General features: G+C 34.9%; 1 protein-coding gene across 14 annotated transcripts in view; it reads right to left on the reverse strand.

Moving 5' to 3' along the window:
• LOC106879466 (uncharacterized) overlaps window positions 1–18,918 on the reverse strand; it is a 268,985-nt gene that overhangs the window by 108,094 nt on the left and 141,973 nt on the right. The window contains exon 1 of one of the 14 annotated variants that reach the window (XM_014929032.2): window positions 7,071–7,144. The exons of the other annotated variants lie outside the window; for them this stretch is intronic. The gene's annotated coding sequence lies outside the window, so the exon portion shown is untranslated. Of the gene's footprint in view, window positions 1–7,070; window positions 7,145–18,918 lie in introns of those variants that run through there. 14 annotated transcript variants of the gene reach the window in all.

An 18,918-nucleotide genomic window follows, 5' to 3' on the forward strand; every position in this document is an offset into this window, starting at 1 on the left:
ATTTATCTTATTGTTATTATTATTAACAGATCAAAGTTAAAAATACATATCATAAGTCATCATCATCATTGTTTAACGTCCGCTTTCCATGCTCATATAAAATAGAAAAATAAGAATATGAATAAAAATATAATAAAAATATATAAATTGCAAATATATTTTTAAAAATTAAAAAAAATTAATAAAATTTTAAAAACTAAACACCTAAAATTACATTACCGATATATATATATATAGAAAATGCTAAACCTAAGGAAACCCTCAACGGCTATATTATAAACACATCAAATCTTACAACCTATCTATATAAACATAATGGGAATTAGTAATTTAATGCAAGATTTACTACTATCTATACAAGTATAAATTATCATTCTCCGTCTCTCCTTCTTTGAACTTTTTCTATATTTCTGATGAAGAGCTTCGCTCAAAACATGTATTGTACTATGTATTCTATATGTTTTGTAGAATGATACATTAAGGAGATTTTTTTCTGAGTTCTACCAAATTATTTGAATTCATATACTTTGACTTAAATTTACATATATATATATATATATATATATATATATATGCACACACACAGAGTATATATAGTTTTTTTTTTATGTGTTTGCAGTTGAGATACAACAGATACACATTAGTTGCGTGCTTACTAATTCCTCAGGAATCAAAAAATTCCCTTACATAAAAAACAGATAAAGGTAGGTGACAAGAAAAAATATCTCTCCATAAAAATCCTGCCTCAACAACCTACTTTCTGAAATGAAAATAGACATTAAACAACTGAATTAATTAACAAATGTGTAATGCCATTATAAAAAGTGTATTGTCATTGTTTACAAGTTATATGTCTTCAGTTAATACATTACTTTAAAGCAGTATTTGTTAAATAAATTTTATTATATTTTTTCAGTGACATTCCCCTTTTAAACAACCCTCAGGTTTTAGAAGTTATTTTATATTTCCAATTTTAAGAAATAGTTATTTATAGTTTGAAAAAAATCTAAACTGCTGGGAATTATGAACTATGGTCATGGAAACATCACAGAGACAAAATAATGATTATCAACATTTTAGATTCAGTAGTCAAACATATTATTGACTTAGATACTAACAGATTTCTCAGTTTTATAACTAAACTAATGAAAATTACCATTAAAAGATCATAAACTATATTTTAATAAACATCAGTGCTGTGATCAACTTATCTGCTCACACTTTCATGCAAAAAATGAAAAAGAAAAAACAGTATTATTAGTAGTGGTATTGTTTTCATTATTATTAATATCATCTTCATCTTTATTTTCTCGTTGATTATGCCAGAAATATCTAAAGCAATTTAACGATTTAAAGTCGAAAGGTTAACTTCAATAGATGCGTAAATAATGCAATAGGATGGGCAGAGAGGACAAAAGCAACAAAGAAACAGCCTAATAATCACGACACATATTGAGTAAAGTTGTATTATTAATCTCTTGTTTGGCATCCACTGGCTATATTGCCTCGGAGATAACAGCTTCGATCTTACTGACTAACTCTAGGAATCTGCCGAAATAGAATCCTTTTAAGAAGTGCTGCACTGTCGACCAGACTACACGCCACTGACATAAATTTGGCACATTACCCGAATAATATTAGTGATTTTCTAATATATGTATACACACACACACACACACACACACAAACATACATGCACTCACACATACATACATTTTCATCTCATGCAGAAAATTTCCAAATAAAATGGAAGAAAAGTGATGGAGCCATATCTTCTGAATACACATAATAAACCTTCATAATGATTGAAACACAATATTGGGAATGCATAAATAAATGTCTACAGCCTTGGGTTCCAATTTTAGAAGAGTTATTTTGAATTCAATTCTGTAATGTTCTGTGCTGTCTATCTAATGCAGATTTCTTATATGTTCTTGTGTACGCATTCTAGCATTCTCATTTGCACACATAAACATAAATACACATATACAATTTCAGATACACATTCACACAGACACATGCATATACAAGCATGTGTTCACCAAAGGTTAGTTGTCATACAATTATAGTTATATAATTAAATGTACACACACACACACACACACACACACACACACACACGCGCGCGCGCAAATACATAGACAGACAGACAGACAGACAGACAGACAGACACACACACACACATATTCTTTTTAGAGTTTAGCCAGAAGAGGAAGGGTAACACCTATAACCTTTGCAGAATTTCTGAGAATGGTGAGTGGAGTGGGATAAACCACTCGCCATGAGTTGTTGCAGTAGGAAATACTACATCAAGATATCCAGTTATCTTCTGTTTGTAACAGCATGGACTTGCTAAAGATATGCAATCATCAAAACATAATATTTGTTCTTGAGGATACTCTGCAACTCACTAAGTTTGTTGGGACTATGGGACTGAAATAACACACACAATTACACATACACACACACACACACACACACACACGTGTGCAAATAAGCAATAAACATGAAGAACACGCAGGAAATTTATATATAGAGAGATTATATATATATATTTTCTTGGATGCCTAGGAGGTTCCCTACAAATTGTAGATGGTTTCTTTTATCTAGGTGACCTAACAAGCAATAGAGGAGGAAGTTCTGAAAACTGGAAGTATAGCTGCTAGAATAAAAAGAGACAGGAGAAAGTTCAGAGAACTATTACCTCTGTTGGTAACAAAAGGTCTCCATTTCCAAATGAAAGGTAAAGTGTATGCTCTTTGTGTATGAGTAGCAATGGTACACGGTAGTAAGACATGGACACTGAATGCAAAGAGCATGCGAAGATTAGAAAGAATGAAGCTCGGAAGCTTTGTCTGATGTGGAGCATCATGGTGCATGTATGACAAAGTGCAATTATGTTGAGAGAAATCATTAGAGACAACTCTTGACATATGTCGAAGTTATAATGATCTCATAAGCAGAGGTATAAAGTGCAACAAACTTGCTGAAGTAGTGATAGTAGAACCACTTAGTAAATATACAAGATTTACACTTTTTGACACAGAAAGATAGTAATGTTTTAGGCAATGGTTGTGAAGCCAAGTGCCACAGATTACCGGTGCACTGAAATAGGTGTATAGCAAAACTGTGGATTTATGAATGTATAATTTAAGGCTTCAGAAAATTCATCCTAATCCAAGAGTTTATTATTACTTTTGCATTTTTTTTTAAAACTATGTTGTTCACAGTTGTTATATACAACTGTGATTACTAAAACAATGCAAGTACTAGTTTCATTCTTTTTATAAATTTTTAGCTTTAGGAAATAGTTTTCTATTTAAAATTTCCAGGTAAAGTGCACAAGAACTATTTTTTTATATTTCAAGAATGCCAAAAAATAAACAGATTAAATGCCATTGGTTTGGATAATGAATAACTCAAAGTCAATGAAGAAAATAATGATTGTAGTGGTGTTTGTAATAATGATGATGATGTTGATGTTATGAGGTCATGGTAATGAAAACAAATGCTAAAATCTTTAAAATATTTGAAATCTAAGGAAACGTGGAACAATCAAAATGAAAAAAGTGATTAAAAGTAACTATCTCTAAAATAGCATATGACCCATTGATAAAAATAAATCAATGAACTGACTACATTTGTTTACAACTGAAGCATAAAATTTCGATTCAATGCAGCATCTTTAAATACTATGAATGTACATTTGATATTCAAGCAGCAACACATCAGCAAGTCATTAGAGAGTCCCTTGACCTGACAGAAATAGCATTGAAATCTCCTTCATATCACATCTTGATATTTGAAACTAAATAACCTGAGCAGTGTGGATCCTGATACACAAAAAAAATGAAACAGTCATGACTAGATCCTTTTTGATTATAGCTATGTTGAATGGGGACAGATCTGGGGTGAAACAACAATGTTGACCAGACACTTTACCATTTTACATAAATAATGCAATTATGGCCTGTTATTTAACTGAAATATTGCTAGAACCTCTTATCTAATTTAGACAATGCTAAAGCTTCTATCTAATTCAAATAACGTTAAACCTAGCATTTAATTTAAATAATGCGAGAGCCTTACAGCTAGTTCAAATAATGTTGAAGCCTCTTGCCTATTTCAATCTAGCATGAAATAAAACTATCCACTTGAATACTCTTAGTTCTTTCACCAACAAACAGCTTTCAGTCTTTTGGGTTTTTTCTTTTTTTTCTTTCTTGGCTCTTTGTCAAAATGCGTCATCTGTTTGGTGGTATGAAGAAAAACTTTTTCAAGAAGACAACTGAAGGAGGATGCAGTTCTTGACAAGATTAATAGAGTGTTTAATTTATTGGTTTGTGCTGAAGAAGGACAGAAGAGAGAATGAGGAAAAGTGAAAAGGTTGATTCATTAACTAGTCACAGTTGTGAAGTTCCATATCAAATTTAATCAAACAGCTCCAAAGACACAAAGGTAAATGTTTAAAGGACTGAATGTGACCTACACATCTGCTGATACAGATATACTATACTTCTGTATTATGCATCAGTAAAAGCAATAACTAAGATGGGGACACTACTCCAACTAATACATAATATAAAAATTCCTGATCTCAGAAATATAGAATTGTATACGATACTTCTACCTAACTGAGAGTCATATGACATACCCCTGGAGGCAATCATTCCCACTCACTTCAAAGAAAAGTCACTTAAATGATTGGTATGAGATTACTCACCAACTCACTCAAACTTCTGACTAACAGAAGTTGGAGTGTGTTATAACCTCTCTCTGGTTCTACAGCTGCAACGTTAACTTCAGCTCCTTGGGAGTGGCTAATCTCATGACACCCCAACGCAAGCATTCCAGATTTACTGATCTTTCTTAACCTCACCATCCAGTATCCACCCCCAAGTCTAGGTCCAAGCCCTGCATTACCCATCATACCTTGTCCTTCCTTCTCAGTATGACAGCTCTTTGTAATTACCTTCTTGCAGTCGTTTTCTTTCTGCAGCTGCCAACTTGCAGCTAATCTAGAAGAATGTTAACAATATTGATATAGGGGAACCTTACCGCACATCAGCTTCAGAAGGCCTGTTAACAAAAACTGAAGGATACATGTAGTTGTTGATATCCCTAAAAAGACAGAATGGTCATGGCTGGAATGTCTTTGATCATAGATTTACACAATCTGCACCAGATTGTTACTAAACAACAAAAAAATACTGACATAAGAAACACATAGGCATATTAGATATCAACAAATACATTTACCCATCAATTCTTTTTAACATTAAGATGGCGAGCTGGCAGAAATGTTAGCATGCCAGGCGAAATGCTTAGTGGCATTTCATCTGTCTTTACGTTCTGAGTTCAGATTCCACCGAGGTCAACTTTGCCTTTCATCCTTTCAGGGTCGATTAATTAAGTACCAGTTACGCCCTGGAGTCGAGCTAATCGACTGGCCCCTTCCAAAAAAATTTCGAATTTTTTTAACATGGGGTGTTTGATTTTGAGGGAGAGTTGGTTATGATTTCTAGCAAATCAATTAACCACATGTAACTTCTCATATAAACTCATAAGTCAGTGTTTACAAAGCTTACTCATCAAGTGGGCTGATTTTTTCCCCCTGTATGTTCAAAGTCTAGAATATAAATATACAGGATTAGTGCTCTAATGCACATTGTATTTGCTCATTAGAGGATTAGCAGTGGCTTCATTGGTAAAAAAAAATTTCTTGGCCACAAACCCAAACCCTCCAATCATTATGATGTCATTTTAACAATGTTTAGTCATTCAATCATTCAAGCTGAGATCTACTGAGAAGTCTTTTTTTTTTTATATATGTACAAACTCCCCCTCCATCCTATCAAGAGAATTATGGAAGTAAATCAATAGAAATCTACAATGAAACAAGCAGAACAAAAACTGAGAGGGTGTATATAGAAAGATGACTATTGAACTATTGCACTCCTATTTCTGATAAAACAATTACAAATCAATTAAGAGTTCAACTGCTTGTTAGACATAAAGGTCATGATCACAGAAGTTTTGAGATCAACTGAACATTATTCATTAGAAAGCAACAATAACTAATGAGGCTAGTTTACTGGCAACTATTCATGACCAGTGTATTATATGTTTAATTTATTAATGAACAATTAATTAAGGTAATTTGTGATTGTAAACAGAAGGTAAAGGCAATGGAGAGTTTTTGCATCAGTGCTTCATGTTATGTTGTTTGTTGTTTTCTTTGTATTTGATTTTTCTTTTGCTTGCTTGTTTCTACAACTGGTTATACAGGTAACATGAAAGTCAATATATATTGGAATTATTGATGAATGTAATCAACATTAAGTCAAAATAGCTTCACATTGTATTTGGTTCAATTCTACTAGATAAGTGAAAGCTTATCTCCCTCCATTTTTCTCCCACTTACTCATTTTATATATATATATATATGTATATATATATGTATATATATATATATATATATATATATATATATATATATATATATATATATATATATATATATATATATATAGTAATAATATTAGGGAATAAAAAATTTATTCCAACCTTACAGGCAAAAATCGGTATAAAATTACACCAGGTTTCCTAATATATAATATATATGTATATAACTATTTAGAGATGGTATATGCCTCACAGCATGGATTTGGACGGGTTCTGAGTTGACTGAGTTGTGGAGTGGTGGTTCATCTCTAAATTAGTTTATATATATATCGATATAGATATACACACACACACACACACACATATATATAGAGAGAGAGAGTGGAGGGGAAGAAAGACAGACACACCAGACCGAGTGGATTGAAAGTTTGCTTTATAAGCACATGATTTCAAGTTCTATCACACTGCATGGCACCATGAGCAATCATATTCTACTATAAGCCTCAGTCAGATCAATTCCCTATGAATGGAATTGGCTGGCAGAAACTGTATGAAAGATTGTCATAGACAAATATGTGTGTGTGTATGTGTGTTTATGTGTGTACCTGTGTATAAAGAGTAATGAGTGAGCAGATAAAATAGTTGGCATTGTGTAGATAACTTACCAGGATCTTACTTCAATCTCAATAAAGTTGATACAAGTTATATCAACTGTTTAGTCATCTAGTTGTGAGAGGCAATCTGAGCACTGCACATCAAATATTCACTAAATAAACTTATGTATGTTTAGTTATCTAGATCAGTGGGTCCCTTTTTTTTTTTATCCTTTGTCATTCATGGTGTACTTTAGAGCAACTAAAAATATTTTAGTGCACTTTGTACAAAAGGTTAAAATGTATTTTGAAAAAATGGAATTTATATATTTTAGCCTATAAATACAAATAATATAAACTACAGGAAATATTTTAAGCATGCATTTCTCTAAACAGAGAATAAATAAAATAGTTATGTAGAATTTCAGTTTGTGCCTTTCACTATTTCAAATAAAAATGTTTACATACATGTGTCTGTGTCTGTAAGGGAAAAGATGCATGCATACAAGGGTTCATCAACAAGGAGGATTCAGTTGAACATGTGAACTTTTGAATTTATGTGCAAGTGACTGAGCATTCCACAGACATGTGCTCCCTTGATGACACAATGTGTCTATATCATTGACTTACAGGTTCAATCCATCCAATGGGCTTCTATACAGTTTCCATCTTCTGAAGGTCACTCATATGATATGAACCAATCTGAGGTAACAGAAAATGACATTTGCCAAAGATGTCATACCTGGGGATTGAACCTCAATAGTGCAGTGTAGTGTTAATATTATAAGTGACTATATCAAATAAAAAATGTTTACATATATGTGTCTGTGCCTGTAATTATTTATATGTACGTCATCATTATCATTTTACATCTATCTTTCACACAGGCATAGGCTGGAGACTGACAGTATCCAACAGATAGGAAGACCAAGTCTTCTCTTTGTTTAATAAAAATGGTGGGAAGAGATAATATTGAGAATAGGGTGATAGATGTCAAAAGCAGGTGGCTCCAAGGAGAGGGATAACTGGTACAGCAAAAGGAAATGTAATATGCGTGGTTTTGTTCTTGTCTGATCTCATTTAATTATAGCAGTTGAACAGTAGTCTAGTTAGAAGAGTGGTGGGTCCAAGGAATATGAAAGGTAATGAGGGCTTGACAGGGATACAATAGAAGCAAAGCAATGTTCAGGACTTCTTTTCAGTTTCCATCTCCTATATTCACTCACAAGGCTTTAGAAGCTTTGAGGCTATAGCAGAAAACACTTGCTCAAAGTGCCACATAGTGGAACTCATCCTAAAACTATGTGATTACATAGCAAACTTCTTAACCTCACAACCAAGTCTCTGTGTGTGTGTAGTGTGTATAGGGAAATATATGTGGGTGGGTGATCGTGCATGCTACACCTATGTGGAGAACCATAGTTGACCTACATCTGAAATGATCTAAAATTCTAATAACCAAAGCAGAAAGAAAGACAAGCTAATGCTTTCTTTAACTCCACTTAATAACTACTCAGTTGTTGATACCCTTTCCCAACTCCATTCTTTAAAAGTTGTGCCAAAACAAATTTCGTGATTTACTTTTAAAGCCAGTTATCTTTTATCCTCATGTTATATTAACCTTGAATTAATCTTGTGTAAAGAAGAGTTCCACATGTGTATCTAGCCCCGGAATATACTCCACTGTAAGATATCATGTGGTGGCCAAATAATGACATAAGAGTTCTTATATGCAGGTTATGAGGTCTTCACCCAAATTATACTTATATATATATATATATATATATATATATATATATATATATATATATATATATATATATATATAAAGGACAAGATCTCCTTTAGTCATGAATGAGCATGGGATTGCACCTAAAAAGTTCCTCTCTGAGGCATAAGTCCAGGCAAGGTCGTTTATGGAAGACCAGCAGTCATCCATGCATATCAACCTCCCCTCACGATGCAACCAATGTTATCCAAGAGAAAGGCAAAGGTCATTACAGCTCGACACCAGTGACATCACACCTCATTTCTACAGATGTGTGAACAGAAGCAATATAAAATAAAATGTCTTGCTCAAGAACACAACATATAGCCTGGTCCAGGAATTGAATTTACTACCTCATGATTGTGAGCTTGACACTCTAACCACTGACTCGTGTACCTTCACTCTGTGTGTGTGTGTGTGTGTGTGTGTGTGTGTGTGTGTGTGTATGAGCCTCACTAATGCCAGTGTCACAAAAAAAAAAAAAAAGAAGAAGCACCCAATACACTGTTAAGTGATTTGACCTTAGGGAAGGTCTTCCGCCATTGAAAACATTCCAAGGTTGACATTGCAGCATGAGGCATCTTTGTGGCTCAGCAGATCCTGTCAAACCATTCTACCTAAGCCACCAAGGGAAACAGATGTTAAATGTTTAAATGATGTTGATGATGATATATAAGACATCTTAAAATGAATTAAAAGCATAATATCAATCAGTTCTTTGGAAAGCATTTTAAAAGCAGTATTTCAATATAACATATGTAGTGACAGTTGTTGAGATGAAATTAACTGAATTAGAGAGCTTAGACAAAGGATTAAAGTGACCAATACAAGTAAATCACACGTAATTTGTTGTCAAGTAAAAATATATATAGTTTCAGAAAGTATCTTCAACAGAACAGTGCAATAATATCAATTCAGCTGTCAACCAGTACTAATACTATCTTTCATTTAGAAAGCTATAGTGACAGTAATAGCTTACACAACTAAAACTTTAAAGCCAGTTCAACCATTGATGGCTTTGGCTCATTTTCTTTCGCGTTTCCTTTCTCTCTGTCTTTCTTTTTCCTCTCTTCTTTTACAGTGACTTGAATAACAAAAAGAAAAATGCTGCATCAAGTAAAGATTCTAGATTTTCTATTTTTGCTGCAATTATTATTTTTGTTATCACTATTGATATAATTATCATCATCATCATCAATAATAATAATAATAATAATAATAATAATAGTATTAGTAGTACTTTTATTATTATTATTTCAATAGTGTTATTTTCATTGTGTGCTTTCACTGCACAGCCAAGCATAACTTCATGTGCCTTGGGTATGTGCAGTGTTCTGTGCTTGCCAATTGAAATGAAAGTCCTTCATATAAGGTGTGCAGTACCCACTCTATACAGTGTGTTTGTTTGAAAATCCCGGTGTTTTTTCTTTTTATTATATATTGGTTTGAATCTTTTTCAATCATTCCCAAGGCACTGCACCTAGTATTACAGAAGAATTTGATAAAAATGATTAGTGGTGGGCAGGCTGTGAATGATGATATGAGCAAGGTAACAGTACTGACAGAGCAGTGTTATTGATAGAGAGGTGGTATCAGTAAGATGATGGGATTGATTGGTTGAGTCATAGCAAGGTCACCAAATAACTTGCAAGACACAATCCCTCAACTGACATATATTTATATATACACGCACACATATCAACATTATCATTTAACGTCTGTTGTCCATGCTGTAATGGGTTGGACAGTTTGACCAGGGCTGGTAAGCTGGAAGGCTGCATCAGACTTCATTCTGATTTGGCATGGTTTTCTACAGCTGGATGCCCTTCCTAATGCCAACCACTTGGAGATTGTAATGGGTGCATATACATGCCACCGGTATGGTTGCCATTTGCATGACACCAGTATCTGCCATGACTTCAATTTTGCTCGGCTTGATGGGTCTTCTCAAGCATGACATAATGCCAAAGGTTTTGGTCATTGCCTTAGTGAGGCCTAACACTCAAAAGGACCACAGTCAAAAGGAGCTTGGCCACTTTGCCTCCATGAGGCCCAAAGCTCATAAGGAACTCAGTCACTTTGCCTCCGAGAGGCTCAACACTCAAAAGGAACTCAGCCACTTTGCCTCTCTGAGACCCAATGCTCTAACAGTGCTCTTTATGTGCCAGTTATGTGACACCATATTACAAAAGATTTTGGTCACTAGTCGTTACCTCCGTGAGGTTCAAAGTTCAAAGATCATGCTTCACCACTTCATCCCATGTTTCTTGGGTCTACCCCTACCACAAGTTCCCATCACAGTTAGAGACCAGCACTTCTTTACACAGTTGTCCTTGTCCATATGCATCATATGACCATACCAGCTCTATTGCACATCCCATCTGATGCTTCTTATGCCGAACTTTTCTCTCCAGAAGCTTACACTCTGTTGAACATGCACACTCACATTGCACATTCAGCAAAGCATACTGGCTTCATTTCTTTCAAGCCTACACATGTCCTTGGCTGTTACAGCCCATGTTTCACTGCCATGTAGCATGGCTGTTTGCACACATACACCATACTATCTGCCTTTCACTCTGAAAGAGAGGCTGTCTGTTAGCAGCAGAGGTAGGAGCTCTCTGAATTTTGTCCAGCCTAATCTAATTCTCACAACTACTCTCTAGGAGCATCCACCTCTACTACTACCTTGGTCACAGAGATAACAGAAGCTATCTACTACCTCTAGCTTGCTCCCCTAGCAGTTGATGGAGTATTTTGTGCACATTTTCAGCGTTTATTGTACCTATGCATCTTCCACATACAAAAGCTAGTTTCCCTGTAAACCTTCTTCTGATATTGATACACCTCAACTTCACTTTTCATCCTTCGGGCTCATGAAATAAGTCCCAGTTGAATATTCGAGTCAATGTAATCAATTAGTCCCGTCCCCTAAAAATTTCAGGCTTTGTGCCTAAATTGAAAGGATTATTATAACCATGGGTTTGGCTCCCAGACCGAGATGTGTATTGTGTCTTTGAATGAAACACTTCATTTCACACTGCTCCAGTCCACTTAGCTGTAAAGGGGTAACCCTGTGATAGGTTGGCTTTCTGATCAGAGGAAATGTTGGACTGCTCACCTAGCCAGTAGCACAGCATTGTTCAAAAGTTATACCAGTAATGCATAACATCAATTAGTCTCGTCAATCAGATGATCATATTTATAATCATCATCATTTTAACATCCACTTTTCTATGCTTGCTTCAGTCAGAATTTGTTGGTGCAGATTTTCTATAGCTGAATGCTCTTCCTGTCACCAACCCTTATCTGTTTCCAAAGAAGGTAATATTTCTCCATGGTCACACACATGTTTTTGCAGAATATTGCAAATGAATAACGATCATTTACCTTATGCAATGTCAAGACAAGAAGACACCAATACACACGACAGGATTCTTTCAGTATTTATTTACCAAATCCACTCACAAGGCTTTGGTTGACCCAGGTGTCATACAACGGGGCAGAACCCCAAACCAGGGAAGTAAACTTCTTAGTCACACATGCACACCTGTGCCTCTCTCTCTCTCTCACTCTCTCTTAATGTGTGTGTGTGTGTGTTGTGTGTGTATATGCACACGCATATATATATCAATAGAGATAGATAGATAGTCGGATTCTATTACATATTATTTTGATTCCTTCATCAGACCTGTTTGGAAGCATAGCGGATATCACAGCTGTCCTTTCTCATCCCTTACCCTAGTACACAAGTAAATAGTCCTTACCAATCCCATATGGATTAAAAGTTTGACTAACTTTGTTATAAACAAAATTTCTAAATATCCGACTACATTATCATCATCATCTTCTTTATTATCATCCCACAGTCATCATCATGAAATTTGTTGTTGTTTAATAGCCTGTGCCTGAGTCGATCAACAACACAGAAATAGTTGGTTGAATCTAGCTAACATTTGTAAAATACTTTAAATTCTTCATGATTCTGCCTGTGAACATTCCTTTAAAACATTTAAAACTAAAATTCATTTGCATTTGTAATTAGATTTTTAATGTTCGCTTCATTAATAGGTTAACTCTGACATATATATTGCTTTTTAATACAGGTGGCAACTCTAAGTAATTCACTTCAGTGATTATTTCTAAAACATCCTAATTTTTCACACTTACTCATGTACAATATCACAAATATATCAATCCCCTCAGAACCATATCTCTAATTAGATACATTGTGTAAGTTTTTCTAGAATGTAGAAAATAATGAAGAATTTGGGCTTTAAGGCAGTGAACTTTTTGTCATTCTTTATGTTCTGAGTTCAAATTCTACAGAGGTTGATTTGGCTTTCATTCATTCAGGGTCAATGAAATAAGAACCAGTTTAGCACCAGGGTCAATGTAATTGACTAGCTCCCTAAAGACTTTTAAACCTTGTGCCTATAGTAGAAAAGATTATTATTGTCTTTGGAACACAACTTAACAAAAATTTCTTACATAAATTGCAAAGGAAATTTTTAATTTAAATATAAATATCTGAAATCAAGAGGTTTTGTATTATAGAATCAGAGACAATCCCAGGAAGCTTAGTATAAAAAGAGTTTATGTTTGTCTTGTCATTACTTCAGCAAGTAAGTTGAAGTGTATATGTCTCTGAGGAGGACTAATAAGACTTAAACATATCCAGAGTTGTCTCCCATCTCTGCCAAAATTATAATAGGAGTTTTTGGGCTAATAATGTCTTTCTTCATCACATAGATATTACCAATTAAATCTTTGATGGTCATTAAATCAATTGTATTTAGACTAACTTGGAGGGTCTATGAATGTCGTAGGTACAGCTACATCCAACAGACCAAACCGAAGAAGTATCACCAATTTACTACATAAAAAATTAATGGAACAATCTTGACACAAAACAATAGTTTTCAATAGTTAGAACCACTATTTGTGGTGGTAGGCTTGCTCAGCTTGATACCACCACCTGGCACCTTGTCTTCCTTTAGTGAAATCCACTCTGTTGCAAGCATTTGGACATGGTTTCTAGTTTGAGGATACCTGCCTAAATCCTACCCACCAGTCTTTGAGATCCTGTAACATGTCATAGACATGTTACAAGATAAAAATTAAAAAGTACATTAGTCAAGGAGTGGATAGGCCAATGCTGTTTTCAGTGAGATAACAATAAACATCTATCAATAAAAGTGAGGAAGAGACTTAGGGGCATGCATAGAAACCACCATTACCTTTGGCCGTGAGACTTGGAACACCAACAAACAATTGCAAAAGCTTATCGATGATAAAAAGAAGTGATTCTTTGGATGGATGCTGAAGATATCTTATACAAATAGAGCAACGAATTTTGTGGACCTTAGATGAAGAGAAACAAAAAGAAAACTTAACAACAAAAGGAAGCAATAGGTAAAATTCATTAGACATCAGATGAGAAGACAAAACCATGAAGACCTGACAACAGAAAAACTAAAAAAATAGAAGGAGGGGAATGACAGAGAGAAAATACTTGAAGGCCTTACCATCTGGTTACAGAAAGACTGAACACAAAATCTTACTAAGTTGTGTGGGGGACAGGAGGGGATGGTAGTCCATGATGAACAATGCCTATAAGCACAGTACAGAAAAAATCAGTCGATCCATATATCTTCTCTGCCCACTATTCCTGGTAGGGTTGTGGAAGCAGAGACCTCAGGCACTTCCTCAAGACTTTCTAGTTGGATTTTTAAGCACAACCAATAAAACTATGGATATTATCCAGTCATCTCATTGTTTGATTACCCCTAGGTCTCGAACCAGTTTGCTCAGCTTCATTAATGCATTTGGCAATTCTTTCCTGTAGATAGCATCTATTCCTTCAGGGATCTTTTTTATTATTATTTTTGATATGTTCTGATATGAGAAGGGAGTTTGTGGGTAGAGGTATGCTGCTGAAATGAACTATGGAAAAGTTTAGAGGAGTTACTAATTGATATTGTTATTGCAGAGTCATTCTGCTATAACAGACACATGGCAAGAAGAAAATGAACTAATGAAATAATTAAAGAGAGATCTGTACAATCAACTCACGGAGTTAAATACAGAAGGGAATTTGTTGAAGGAGATATGGAAATTACACAAGCAAATAAAGTTTTGGTATTTTAGTTATGGCCCCCGTGTTAATATGCATGTGTGCACGTACATGTGAAAGAGTGATAAATAGATAGGGAGATGGGGCATATAAACAAATAGGTAGAGAAATAATATTGATCTACTTATCAAAAACTACTTCACTTTGTATTGGAATATTACACAAGGACGTAACTCTAATGCAGTAATGAACATGCTTGAAAACATGAGAGAGTGATTTCAGTATAATTACTGGAAGCACTCACTCTTTTAGATGCATGTACAGTTTCTGGACTACATCCAAGAAATAACTTCCATTATACACACAAAAAAAGTGGATGTGACTTCTTTGTGATCACTTGCTCTGCTACAAATAGCTGTTAAAATATCCTTTAATCATTCCCCACCAACTTAAAACTGGGAGGACATGTTAAATAATGTAGTTTTAGTTATATACAAAAAAAAGATAAAAAGAACATAGACCAGGCATGAGCAACCCTTTGCAAGAAGTAGGTTCCATGAGACATGGATCATCAGGTGGACCACACTATTAAAAGAGTTTGAATAATTTTTCATTTAAGAGTGCCATTCAGAAAGTCCCATAGGCTGTAGGTTGCCTGTGACTGCCTTACATCATACACTTCTGTCCAATTAGAGCTGACCTTTAATTAAACAACTAAATACCAACTGTCACAATTACCGTCAATCTGATTTCAGACTAAGCTGCTGCTGCAAAACAAATCTCTATTTACCCTCTTCAGATTGCTGGCTTAACACCACACTCCAACTAAACGTATTCGTGTGGTTTTCAACTTCCTAGAAATAACACTTGAATCTCCCTTTTATTACACACTACTGTCTTGAAAAAAAAAAAAAAAGGATATACCCGATAATGTGGTCCTGCAAAACTCTAGGATGGGATGGCCATGGTTAAAATAACATTGATTATATATCACTTCAGTCAAGGCTGACTTGCAGCTAAACAACAATATGCCCAGGAATTTCTTATAGAGTCTCTTCCTCCTGAAAATTTGTCCAATTGATCAGCCTCAAAATTATAATATCCCGATTTCCAATATTATTCTTGCATTTCTTCTAATTAGAAAAAGCAACCTATCTTGGCTGCTAAACTACATTCCATACAATCGATGTGCACAAACATCATTACATGGTTAACAGATTTCAGTTGAGATTCAATCACCCCAAATGACATTTTAGGCAAGTTCTCCTACCATAATATCAGCTCTGCCAGAGAGTGACATTTGTCAGATGGAAACAGTTTAATATGCTAGATTACCTATGGATCCATCCAAACGTTAACAACAGAGTAAACCTTGATAAAGGCATCCACAAACAAAGCAATGATGCTAAACCAGGTGGTGAAATCTGCTTGACAGTATATTTTGATCATTAATGTACATAAAGGTGCAAAGTAATTAATATCGTAAGCATTTATAAGCAATTACAACCCATTGCCAGTAGCTAATTTAGTTTAACATCAACACCATCATTTAGCTCACAATCATCCGAGCTTGCATGTCTCTAGTAAAATTTGTTGATACAGATTTCAATGGCTAGATGCTCTTCCTGTCACCAACCCTCACTTGTTTCCAAGTAGGGTAATATTTCCTCATGGTCAGACATGATTTTCACAGAAGATTGGAAATGAAGAACCTTGTTTGTATGATGAGAATGCTCATTTAAAACCATCAAGTGATGGCTAGACAAGGATACACATACATATATACATACTTTGAAGTGCATGCATTTGCAATCCAGGAATAGGAAATATCAACCAAGCACCTGATGCACAAAAGAGATAGAGATGCAGGAAAAGACATAAAGTGTGACAACTAATGCAGACTTTGTGGAGTTCACACTGAAGATATCACCCACATCATAAGCAGTTGTAAAAATGCCATCACAATATTATCTACTGATGAGACATGGCATTGTAGCTAGGACACTCTATAATGAAATCCATCGGAAGGAAAATCCCGAGAACAAAGGAATAAGAACCCACAATATGGTAGAAGCCATAGTCACTCATAATAAAAGGGAATACTGGTGGAATGTACCAGTGAAGACTCAATAAAATGCAAGCGCACCAGACCTGGTATAATGATTTGGGATAGAGAAGAGAAACTGTGCACATTTGTGGAAATTAGGTGCCCAGCAGACATTAACATAAGGCTGAAGATCAGTGAAAATGAGAACACCTATACTGAACTATTGACAAATCTGCAGCTACTCTATCTAGATTACAAGTTCAGGTTTATACCTGTAATTATTGGGACCCTGGGATATGTAATACACTGCCTAAATACCAACCTTGAGAAATTAGGCTTCTCAAAACCAGAAAGGAGAAAACTAATTCGAAGACTATAGATCCAATCCATCACTGGAACTGTAAAAATCTGTAAAACTTTTCCAGAAGTTTATCATTTAAATATATATGAGCATATCTAGATATGCAACTATATGCATGAGAATACATACATAAAATATACAAATCTGCACACACATACATAAATACATACATACATACATACATACAAACAAATAAACAAACAAAAATACCCTGTTGTTGATGTTGGAATTCCAATGAAGGAGCTTTGGATTTAGGTTAGAAACTGGTTCTTTCTCTATTGACAAGAAATCTTGAAGTAAACTGAATAATGGCATACATACATACATGTATGTTTCTTTTAGATTTCATCTACTAAATCTCACAAGGCTTTGATCAGCTTGGGGTAGTAGTAGATGACACTTGCTCAAGGTGATATGCAGTGGGACTGAACCCAAGACTATATGCAGTTCTATATTTAAGAGATGAGGAATTATGTACATTATTTACATTTGACAGATATTTGTCCTCGTCTTTTATTGTTAACACAACTTTTCGGCTGATATACCCTCCAGCTTTCATCAGGTGTCTTGGGGAAATTTCAAACCTGGGTTCTCATTCCTAAGGTATTTTTCAATGTTGTTGTTATTATTATTATTATTCAGGTCACTGCCTGGAATCAAACTCGGAATCTTGGGGTTAGTAGCCCACGCTCTTAACCACGGGCATATGGCATAGTGGTCAAGAGCGCAGGCTACAAACCCCAAGATTCTGAGTTCGATTCCAGGCAATGACATGAATAACAACAACAACAACAACAACAACAACAACAACAACATTGAAAAATGCCTTAGGAATGAGATCTCAGGTTCGAAATTTCCCCAAGACACCTGATGAAGGCTGGAGGGTATATCAGCTGAAACATGTTAACAACAAACAAGATGAGAACAAATATCCGTCAAATGTAAATAATATAAATAATGTCCAAGACTATATGGTTGAGACACAATTTTATAAATCTACTGTATCATAACATTTGAGAGTGTTTCACACACACACACACACACTGAACAACCACTGGAAGAGTTTCTAGGTAGTCAATGGACCTGATAGAAATAGCAGTCAAATCTTCCTCAATCCACACTTTACCCTCTTAGAAAAAAAAACATGGAATAATGTAGTTTGGGTTACACTATTATTAGAGAAAAAAAAACAGGATGGTCACGGTTGAAAGATCAAGGTTAATATAGGGTTATGCAAAAGCAACAACAACAACAATCCTCATTATATGATTATCGCCAGCTGACAGCAGACAATATAGAGATACATTGTTATTTTAATGGGAGCTGAAAAATCTGATTTCCACCTTTACACTCAACCAGATTGTTTCCTTGGCAACAGGACAAGGTAGGATTATAGAGAGGGAAAATATATATCTTATCAAGGATAGGGAAAAAGTGCAGTGGGAGGAGGAGGAGGAGGAGATTATAAATAATCTTTAATTGATAAGGATAGATAGAAACCAAGATGCTTTAATTATAAAACAGAAACATTGAGAACAATCACAAAATATATGTGTGTATGTGTGTGTGAGAAAGAGAGAGAGAGAGAGAGAGAGAGAGAAAGAGAGAGGGAGGGGAGAGAGAGAGAGAGAGAGAGAGAGAGAGAGAGAGAGAGAGAGAGAGAGAGAG

The sequence above is a fragment of the Octopus bimaculoides genome, chromosome 1 (assembly GCF_001194135.2).
Source record: "Octopus bimaculoides isolate UCB-OBI-ISO-001 chromosome 1, ASM119413v2, whole genome shotgun sequence".
NCBI lineage: Eukaryota > Metazoa > Mollusca > Cephalopoda > Octopoda > Octopodidae > Octopus > Octopus bimaculoides.